The sequence below is a fragment of the Elgaria multicarinata genome, chromosome 1, assembly GCF_023053635.1.
Source record: "Elgaria multicarinata webbii isolate HBS135686 ecotype San Diego chromosome 1, rElgMul1.1.pri, whole genome shotgun sequence".
Classification (NCBI taxonomy): Eukaryota; Metazoa; Chordata; class Lepidosauria; order Squamata; family Anguidae; genus Elgaria; species Elgaria multicarinata.
In genome coordinates, this window is record NC_086171.1 from 187,388,884 (window position 1) to 187,400,309 (window position 11,426).

Genomic DNA, 11,426 nt, shown 5'->3' on the forward strand with positions numbered 1-11,426 from the left:
GTAATGTAGTATCAGGCCATCTTATTATCCTGTCCTGCTTCAGGGTCTTTCAGTTTTGCAATTAATATGTCAAAAATCCCAGTTTTAGGCGAAAAACAGACAAAATGTATAATACTATTCTCACTGTGGAAAACTATTGCTTCTTAATGAAAGGGAGTGTTAAACAAGGTAGGCCGTTATGTTGTAGAGAGAGAGAGTGTCAAGTAGATTTTTCCTGATTGTTTTCCTGCAAAACATCAGCAGATGTTTTGGCTTCATCTGGCATGGTGGATATAGGCTTCTTAATTCATCCGAGCTTTATTTCCATAGCTGGTGAAGCGTGTGAAGGCATACACTTCCCCCATGACTTCTATAGAATGTGACTTGCGTTGCAATCCTCAAACTTTTCTAGTTAACATTAATGAGACTGTTCTGTTAAAGGGAGACTTGAAGATTGTCCATTGTACCCAACTGAGGATTAAACTGGTCTTCTGGTCCTACATTCAAGGGCAATAGGCAAAAAGTTTGCCACTGGAGAACTGCACCCCTGCCAGATAAGGCCTTAGTTAAATTTTAACGAATCTTTGCAACTAAAATTCTAGTTTTCCCAGTGTTGCCTAGAAAGGAAATGATGGCAACATGGCCTATCAATGTACAGTGAAGATAAGCTATATTTTAAAGAAATGTCAACAGTTTGATCAGCCCTCTGCAATAACTTGACTCTCGGTCTCTATGTATGATGTACAAAATAAGAAAAATTGACTGGGTTTGTTTGTTTTTTGGTGGGGTGTGTGAAGTACACACACTTGTATATTATATTAGCAGCACTGTATATAAAGATGTCATTTTGGCCCACAGAATCTAATATATTAAACTTTTAAAAGTAGGATTATTTGATATTTTTATGGAATATTGCTATATGTATGAAAAGATGGTGGCTTTTTAACTTGTTAAAACAATGCAAACTGATAGAGTCTGAAGGCAAAAGAATATGTGTGACAGTATTAGTTTCTGTCTTTGGTTAACAGAACAATTTTTAATTTAAACTATTAAATTTCTTTTATTAAGATAGCAATTGGGTGCTGAGTCTTCATGCTTGTTTAATGGCAATATAAAGTTAGACAGACCCACATTCTCAGACAAGCTTTTAATGATGTCTCCTGGCCTTGTGTATGAACAGCTTCTTTTAACACTAAATATATTCTGATAGTTTGGGGCATGTTCTTGACAGCACTTGATGCAGAAACCTGGCTGAAGTTAGGCAGGTCTTGGTTTGGTCAGTTTTTGGATAGAAAAGCACCCAGGAGCCCTATGTATATCTATGTTACATTGCAATTAATACGTGTAAAGATTAGGCTCAATAAACCATTGTAGCAAGCTCTGTGCATGCAATAGAACTGTATAGGCGTCCCCTTCCAACATGCCAGAAATGGGGAAATCCTCAGGAGATTCTACTATGAGAATCTGTAGATGGAGAAAAAAAATGGGTATGCCCTGAGGGACTCTTTCAGTACTAGTCCACAAATATCTGGAGGGCCACAAGTTGCCCATCCCTCTTATAATTGCACCAATATTTATAGGAGGGATCAATTTACAGAAAGGAAGAAACTGGATTTGATCCCTCTACCGCCAAAGAGAAAATCAGGTCAATTACATGTTTTTGAAGAGGGTATGAAGAAGATGTGCTATCTGCATTCAGAAGCTCAAGTTTCAGTACCCAGAGAATGGTCTGAAGATACATACTACAGTTCTGCTGCTAAAGTTAAGCAGGTTTGTTCCATTGAACTGTATGGATGGGAGACCACCTGGGAACCATATGTATACTCCATGGAAGAAGAATGATGAATATCATTACACATTGAATATGTGTATGCACATTGTATGTGTATGCACAATGTGCAGCATGCACATTGAATATCAATATGACACCAGCAATCTATATAGACAATGAGAAAATATGTACCATCTCTATTAAAACAAGTGTGTCTACTTTTCATTGTCTTGCACCAGGGTTGGCCCTCCCATGAGGTGGTGAGAATCCCCCTCCTCAAGCAGTGGAACTGCTTCTTTCTCTTTCCACCAGTGGTGGCAGCAGGTCTTGTGCCAGCACTGCCACCCACTTCTTTCTGTGTGGTAAAGTTGGTGTACTATGTATATTGAAATTAATTGGGTGACTCAGGCTCAACTCTTCTGCACACCTGCTTGCTTTCATTTTCTACATTGTTTTGCTGGTGCACGCACACCAATGCTAGCCCATACCTGGTGGCAGCGTGCTGCCATGAATACTTTGCATATAATTCAGTGACTCAGATGCATGTTCCCTGCTTAGAGTGCTTCCCTATGCAACGGCTTTTTGTAAACTGTGTCATGGAAACATCATCTAAATTGTTGTCTACTCCCGTTTAATGACAGTACTTGGATAGAGTTTCAATTGAAGTGCTCTTAAGGGCTACACAACTATTATTATTTATTTTTTAAAGTTACAAAAGGAAATAGAAGATGATACTGGAGGAGGATATAAGAATTCTTTGCATATTTTTTCCAGTGGAAGATGTTGGACAAATCACTTTTTGGGGAGACAGGGCAGCTGAAAAACTAAGTGGCAAAAGATGATGTTCTATTGCTAAGGAACAAACAACAAGTTACTCTACACGGCACACACCTGAGAGGTATTAAACAATTCAACTGTGAAAATACTGAACCTCTAACCAAAAATATGCAACATGAAACTAAAAACCAACCTTATGGGAAGATAGCCAATGGGATGCCAATTTAAATGAACCCAGAGTTGAGCCATGAAGTTACAGGCTGGTTGGCTTAAAATCTATACTAGATAAATTGGTGGAAAGTATGATTAAAGCTCAAATGACTAACTTCTAGAAGAGGAATGCAGCATCTCAGGCTTATGGGGCAAATCCAGCCCCTTTGGAGTCTAAATCTGGCCCTCTGGGATTCCCCAGATAGTCATGCCTCGTTCACCTGTCTCCAAGCCTTTTCTCCGGGCATTGGCTGTTTGGTGATTTCCCAGCTTTCACATGCGTGGGTTTTTTCATTCTAAAAGGCTGAACTGCCTCTCCTAAGACTTAAATACTGGCAGTGCGTGCTTCAAACTAAAATATGCTAGGGTGTTTTTTGTTGTTCTTGTATTTTTCTCCTGCCTGCTTTGCCTTCACAGCCCTAGACGTAGGCATGCACAGCACATTTCATTAGGGTGTACACCCAGGGATATTTTTTAAAAAGGTGAACATTTATTGAATACTTAATCATAAAGAACATTATTGTGAGTCATCAAATGAACTAAAGAAACTAACACTTAACTAAACTTATTTTTTTAAAAAAAATAAATAAATAACAGCTGAACTTTACTTTAAAAATACAAACTTAAAAAATGAGACACAAAAAAACCCAATCCTTGCTGTAGTGATAACCTGGCATATACAAAGATACAGTAAATTTTCATGATTTTTATCTTTAACCAGATAACCATCCTACTCGGGGCTTGATTCCCCTTCCCACCACTGACGTGGAGAGGCTGGACTGGAGCACTGCAGCAGCTACTGCTGCAATGGCGCTTGCAGCGCTGCTAGGGACGAGCTCACCACTGCAGTGATGGAGCCCACAGGAAGTCACCCAAATGTGGTGTGTCTCCCAGTGCTGCTGCTTGTCTCTGTCCCTTTGTACTGGAAGGGAAGGCACCTGGGAGCATCTATGAGCCGCCTGGGGAGTGTGTATGGCAACCTCGCGAGACATTAGGGTGTGCCTGGGCACATGCGGCACCCCCCCTGTGCATGCCTATGGCCCTGGTACACACTCCCTGAGAGCTTCTCCAATACTGAATTCAACCTTTGTGTTGAAAGAGGTTTGATACCCCTAATGTACAAGAACACATTTCTCTGAGCAAGAATCACCTAGTCTTCTACAAAGCAAGCCCTACCCCAACAACCTTTTAATGTCATCAAGCATGTAGATAGGGGTGACTTTTTAAAACAATGGAAGGGCCTGAGTTGAGACATGTTTAACTTGTTCATTAAGTGAGCTGCAGCAAGGTGGCCAAATTTGCAGATGACATCAAATTATTCACAAGAGTGAAAACTAAAGAGGTCTATGAAGAGCTCCATGGTCAATCTCTCCACACTGGGGAAACAGCAGTGAAATGGCAAATTAGGTTCAGTATAAGTAACTGTAAAGTGATGCGCTCTGGGGCCAAAAGTCCTCACTTCATTTATATATTAATGGGGTATGTACTAGAGGTGATTGTCCCTTCTGGTGGGAATTAAGGGAGTTGTCGTCCAACATATCTGGAGGGTGGCTGGTTGGGGAAGGCTGGGTTAGACCATTGGCAATGGCCCAACAGTGCCGACCCTTGATGTCAGACCAGCCCAATGCACTAATAATTTCTGATGCAATTACGCTATTATTCATTAGACTTTCTTATATCCCACTCTTCCCCAGGGAAGCACAAAAGTGACTGTGTGGGATGTCCCCAACACACTCCTGTCCAGCCACTCACCAGTCTGTACTTTGTTTAGCTTTAATGATAGCATGTCACATGTTTGAGTTCCTCCTATGTACACTGAATGAATGCACATTCTGATACATGCCTGCAGCGTGTCTCGATGCATATGCACATTTCACGGCATGAACGTATCCATACATTACATTCATCATCTAGGACCCTCAACTGGGTGCCATCTCTGAGGGAGGCTCGGAAGGAATCAAGGAATCAAGGCCTTTTTGATGGTGGCCATCAGGGAGATCATTCCAATTATGTAATGGTCTCCCTGATGAGGCCTATCTGATATCAACATTACTATCTTTTCAGTGCCAGATTAAGACCTTCCTCTTCTCTCAGGTGCTTAGTAGCATATAATAAGCTTTCAATCAGATCCTGGATTTTTCTTATTGTTGATTGTTTAAAATTATTTAGATTTATGTATGTCTCTGGGTGTGCTGTTGGTTTATAAGTTTGTATTAAATAGTTTTTACACTATGCATAATGTATTTTTAAGGTTTTTAATGTATCAATCGCCCAGAGAGCTTTGGCTATTGAGCAGTATAGAAATGTAATAAATGCAATGCAATGACTAGGAGGCCTGAAAAGTCAGAGCTTGTATTTGAAAAAAGAAGTGCCTTTGCACATAGAAATGTATGTGTGTAGCAATGTTACAGACATGCTGACACACACATACAGCCGGAGCAAGTGGGATACAGCCTACAGGCCCCTACCATGTAACTAAGCATCTAAAGAGGGTTAGTGAAACAGGATATGGTACTTTTAGTTCTGCTCCTGCATGCAGGGTGGTTACAGGTGATTGCTGGATGAAATCTATAATGAGTTAAGTTACCAAATGCAGCTTAGCACTGTTGACGCAGTGAGAGTTGAGACACAGACGTATTCTCTGGTATTGCCCTGCCAGATTTAGTGTAGTCGATAGAAAATGCCCATGGCTCAAAATGACTTCCTGGGTGGAATATGCTGTTATAGTGATGGTTGTATTGTATTTTCTTGTGCATTTGTAATTTTTTGAGTTACGATTTTAAGAGCATTTATGTGTTGTATTGTTTTAGTAAGGGTTATCAGCCACCCCGGGTGCCTTGCAAGGAAGGGAAAGATATACATAAATAACATTAAAAAAAGAATAAGATACAAGCTCCTCTTTAGACATGCATATACAGTAAGACTACTGCATCAGCTGGCAGAAAGGCAGTGGAAATAGATGGGTGGCCACCAGGATGTACAACAATAGAGACAGTGACCAGAATAGACTGACCGGGAGGGGATTAGTACAATAACTATGCAAGGCTGTGGTATTCCAAAAGTCAAGTCCAACATATGTGCAAGTACCACCTTAGTACACACTAAAGTAAACATGCAGCTCACCCCCAGGATTGGTGTAAGTTCATCTTTAGCCTAATGCGGGTATGGAGCACCCAGCAGCACAGCTTTGGAGAGATGGGCAAGAGTGCAGGCCTTGTGCTATCCTACAACCAGGCCCACAGGCACCCAACATACAACAGATCCCTGCTGCCATGCCACTTGCGGCTTAGTTGCCATTGGTTGGCTACCCCTGCCAAGTCCAAAAACACACCTAATCTCAAAGCAAGATCTTCCATGCCTCTGCTCTCTCCTTCCAAATAAGCCGATATAATAAGTCATTATGTATGTTAATCAGTATACCGCAAGCCCAGCCCAGAAACAAACGAGTCACATCACGCTAAAGATGCCCACAGATCAGACGGCTGAGGATGACTATAATGAATGGGCCACAGGGAGAAAAGAAATCACCCTATAGTCACTAGCTATTTTCTTCACAGTCTCTGAGCATTCCTACATGAGGGATCGTGTGTGTGTGTGTGTGTATAAGAAAGATAGAAAGACTAACAGCTAAGATAGAAAGATTAAAGATTAAGTCTGGAATACCTGACAAAGAAAATTCCTTAGGAGGAAGAACAGGTATGATTGGTGTAACGCGTATAAATTGTCCTCCAAATTAAGACCATTTGGACTAAGGGTTCTGAGTCGAAAGAGCCAGAATCTTTTCCTGTCTCAAGCATATCAAGGACTTTAGTTTGTTCTGTTGGAACCAACTGTAAATCCGAAAGACTATGTGCAGCACAGATCAAAGGTCCTGCAAAAGGCTGCTCCAGTTTTAGGGTAAGAATTGTGGATTCTTTTATCTCCGGGCGTTCCAAACTGCCACTCCTGATGCCCAGCTACTGATGAGGGTAGAAGCCAAAACATTTAGCTTAAATATATATATATTTTAATACTGTGTATTTCTTAGGGCGACCAGATGGAAAGGAGAGCAGCTCTCTTGTATCTTTAACAGTTGGTGTCATTTATACGCATGCAGCACCTGGTCAAATTCCCTCTTCATCACAACAGTTAAAGCTGCAGGAGCCCTGCCCTCTTTTGTATCTGGTTAAGATATAAACATAGCATGCATATAAACATAGCTCTGCATCCACAAACTTACATACCTTCCAGGACTTTAAAAATAATAAAGGGAGGAGCTCAGAGTTCTGCCCCTTCTGCTAGCTAGAGTTTATTTTCTTCCTGGCTGTAAAAACCCAAGCCTCAACTCTGTCCTGTTAAGAAATCCTACCTTTGCCAGAGCTTATCGACTCCATTATAGGGAAAGGAGTAAGAAATCTCTCCCGATCCCCACAATGTTTTTCCATTTTAATTATATACCGTCTGACAGGAATCCAGGAGGAAATCATTTCAAACCACACCTATCTTTCCCTCGTTCTTCTCAATGGCGAAGTACTAAGCATCCAACTGGTGAGATGCCCAGCCTATGAGCAATCACTTCAAATACCTTTTAACTGGATGCTTACTCCCATGTCAATAATTTTTATCCTTCCTGGAACACAACTTTAAAAAAATGGGATTGTGATTATATTTTCCATTTTCTCCATCTTTATCTTGTCTCGCAAAGCTCCAGTTGTTCCCCTCCAGGAGAGAACCCAAGTTACTCACATGTAGACTAGAGATGGATTAGGTGGATTCACAGTTGGCTACAGAATCGGACTCAAAGAGTACTTATCAATGGAATCTTCTCAAACTGGGGAGAGGCAACGAGTGGGGTACCGCAGGGCTCAGTCCTGGGCCCAGTGCTCTTCAACATTTTTATTAATGATTTGGATGAGGAGGTGCAGGGAATGCTTATCAAATTTGCAGATGACACCAAATTGGGTAGGATAGCTAATACCCTGGAAGACAGAAACAAACTTCAAAGTGATCTTGAAAGGCTGGAGTGCTGGGCTGAAAACAACAAAATGAAATTTAATAGAGATAAATGCCAAGTTCTACATTTAGGAAATAGAAACCAAAGGCACAGTTACAAGATAGGGGATACTTGGCTCAGCAATACTACAAACGAGAAAGATCTTGGAATTGTTGTAGATCGCAAGCTGAATATGAGCCAACAGTGCGATATGGCTGCAAGAAAGGCAAATGCTATTTTGGGCTGCATTAATAGAAGTATAGCTTCCAAATCACGTGAGGTACTGGTTCCTCTCTATTCGGCCCTGGTTAGGCCTCATCTAGAGTATTGCGTCCAGTTCTGGGCTCCACAATTCAAGAAGGACGCAGACAAGCTGGAGCGTGTTGAGAGGAGGGCAACCAGGATGATCAGGGGTCTGGAAACAAAGCCCTATGAAGAGAGACTGAAAGAACTTGGCGTGTTTAGCCTGGAGAAGAGAAGACTGAGAGGAGACATGATAGCACTCTTCAAATACTTAAAAGGTTGTCACACAGAGGAGGGCCAGGATCTCTTCTCGATCCTCCCAGAGTGCAGGACACGGAATAACGGGCTCAAGTTAAAGGAAGCCAGATTCCAGCTGGACATCAGGAAAAAACTTCCTGACAGTTAGAGCAGTATGACAATGGAATCAGTTACCTAGGGAGGTTGTGGCCTCTCCCACACTAGAGGCCTTCAAGAGGCAGCTGGACAAGCATCTGTCAGGGATGCTTTAGGGTGGATTCCTGCATTGAGCAGGGGGTTGGACTCAACGGCCTTGTAGGCCCCTTCCAACTCTGCTGTTCTATGATTCTATGTAAAATTTCTGGAAATTTTGAAGCCATAGGGAAAAAAATGGGGTTCAGGAAAAAAACAGAAATTTGCGGAAAAATGTAAATAATGCAATATTAACACTTTTTACAGATTGAAAGTCACTTTGTTACTTTAGGAACATAAAATGTAATTATGTCCAAGTTGGTTTAGCAAAAAATTATTACATTTGGTATATTAAAAGTATAGTGTATTCAAACAATTATTACAAATTGAATTTACTTTTTTTTTTTTTTCCTTTCTTGGTAACAAATGGAGCTACAAGCTCCTGAACTGTAAGGAACCTCTTTGGATTTGCCAGTTTACGATGAGCAGGCAAAAAACAATTTAAAAAAACAACAGAAGAAACCATCAACATTAGTAACAAAGAAAATTATTTATGCCTCCGCCAGTCCTCCACAGTGTCAAGCAGACATAAAGCACCCATTCCCATAAAAAGAACTGAGAAAAAGTGGGGACCAAGATTCAATGAATACGCATGACATTTAATCAGACTCATTTTCTGAGCTGTAGCTATCACTATCAGTTTCAGTCTCTGCTTCAATGGCAGTGCTCCCTAGAGGCAGAAATGCATCTTGCTCTTGCATTTGAGAATTGTAGTCTCAGTTTGCAACCTAGGACTTGCTTGTCTTCGGTGCATAGAAATTGTAATTATCTGATACTGTACATAGTTTTTAGAAATCATTTGGAGAATACCTGAACACCTTGTCTTAAACATTTTATTCATCATGCTAAAATAAAACAACCCATAATCCATTTTTCTTCATTTCCCCCCCAAATTTTTTGGGGAAAAAATAAAAAAGGCTTCAGAAAAAAACGGAACCCCCACGTTCCCCCCCTAATTTTTCTGTGTTTTTTCTGGGCCTTCACATCTCTAATGTAGACAGATACTGTGCTTTTTTTATATGGAAGTGCAAAAACTAATTTTCGGATCCATATCAAGTATAAGAGTGAGTAAGAAAATATATTATTTCAATGCAACTTTTATTTCTCTCTCACAGATATCTGAATCCTTAAATTAAAAAAAGACTTCAACTCAGAACCCTGCAGTTGACTTAAGCATGCTGCCTAACCAGAGGATCACCCTAATTTTGTCTGTGCTTCAATCTTTTCAGGAAAGTTAAAGGGAGCTGTGAAAAGGTCCATTCCTTCTCTATAAGTAAATAATGCAGAGAGGGATTCCATAATGTGTTGAGATTCAGGAGAGTTAACGTGGTGATGCCAGTTAATGGTTAATGCTGATGTGGGCGTGTCCTACCGAACAAGGTTGTTGTGTGCTCAAGGAAAGATGCACAATCCTGCAAATACTCAGTCGCAGCCTGCAGTTGTCATCCCTGAATGGTGACTGGAGAAGAGGTGATTTGGGAGTAAGTCTAGCCAAGGCAGGCCCTACGATTGCCATGCAGAGGTCTTGGAAAGACCTGCAATGGTCGATGATGCTATTGGATCATGTTCACATGAACTGCCAAAGACCTTCATGCCTGTATTTGACAAATGAAAGCTATCTTATTATTTTGTCAATGGAAAGTGATAGCTTGACCTTTTAAATTTAGCGTGGGTAACCTGCAGATCTTGTCCTAACTTCATTAAGCTTTCAGCAGCATCTGGCTTTCTGGACACTGCACAATCTTGCATACCGGATTGCCTCTCTGGGAATTCCTTCCTCTTCCACTGTATGCAGGAGAGAGGTACAGATGGGATAAAGTGACACAATGAAAAAGCTATGCAATGCTACAAATTCTGCCCACTTTTGGGTCTGCTCACATTGGCTGTAGCCCTCCGACTTTTCCCATGGGTCAACAGACCTATATTGGAAAATTGTACCTTACCCATTCTAGATGCAATAAATAAGGCTAGTGCCTTCCCACCCAGTTCTTTTCTGACCACCATGGTCAGCAACAGAAGCAAAGGAGGAGCTATGTTAGACCCTATCAACAGAAAACCACCCCAAATTGCCTGCTTGGGACATATAAAGCAATCAAAACTGACCCATCTCCCAGCAGCACCCTGGTACATAGTAACTTGAAATTAATTCCTAGTTCCCAGTTGATTTTCTGGAGTTCGCTTTTGGCTAGGGGTGGGATATCCTGGGATATATTCATAGTGGAATATCCTGCTTGGTGTAGATGAGCCTGTGGAGATGGTTCCATCAGCGAATTGGAAATAACTGCATAGAAGCCTGTGCATCTGGGGAAGACTTGAAATCTAACATCTGTACATGCAGTTCAAATTAATTCCTACATACACATCTCCATCAGTAAGATCCTCGGAGGAGGAGAAGAAGCAGAAACAAATTTGTGGCACCTTAAAGGCTCTCAGATTTACTGTGGGATAATTTTTGTGGCCTATAAAATTCATGCCACAGTAACAGTTCAATCCTACACCTATTAAATGAGAAATATTACAGCCTTCAGTTGAGTTTATTCCAGGTAAATTCATAGCCTATGGCAGCCAATCCCATATCCCTCTACCTAGCATTGAAGACACTGGAGCTTACTTGTGAGTAAGCATGTAAATCTGTTTTGTTTTTGAGGTGCCACAAGACTTTGTGTGTGTGTGCGAGAGAGAAAGAAAGCGCAGTGATGGGGCTATGGCTGTACAATGTGTGTGTGTATGTACGTGAAAGGGCGAGAGACAAAAGTTGTGTACTTCACAACCGAAGTAATACATCAACCAGACCATCTAAAGGGAGGGGGGGGCTCCTAAAATAGACGCAATCCTATGCGTGTTCTAGACAGAAAACAAAGTCCTAAAACTCCCAGCATTGCTGGGAGTTTTAGGGGTGTTTGAAGTTGTAGAACTCCCCCCCCCATCTAAATGTGCATTGGCTTGTGTCCTAAATCCAGGGTCAAAAATTATCCAGTTACGCCA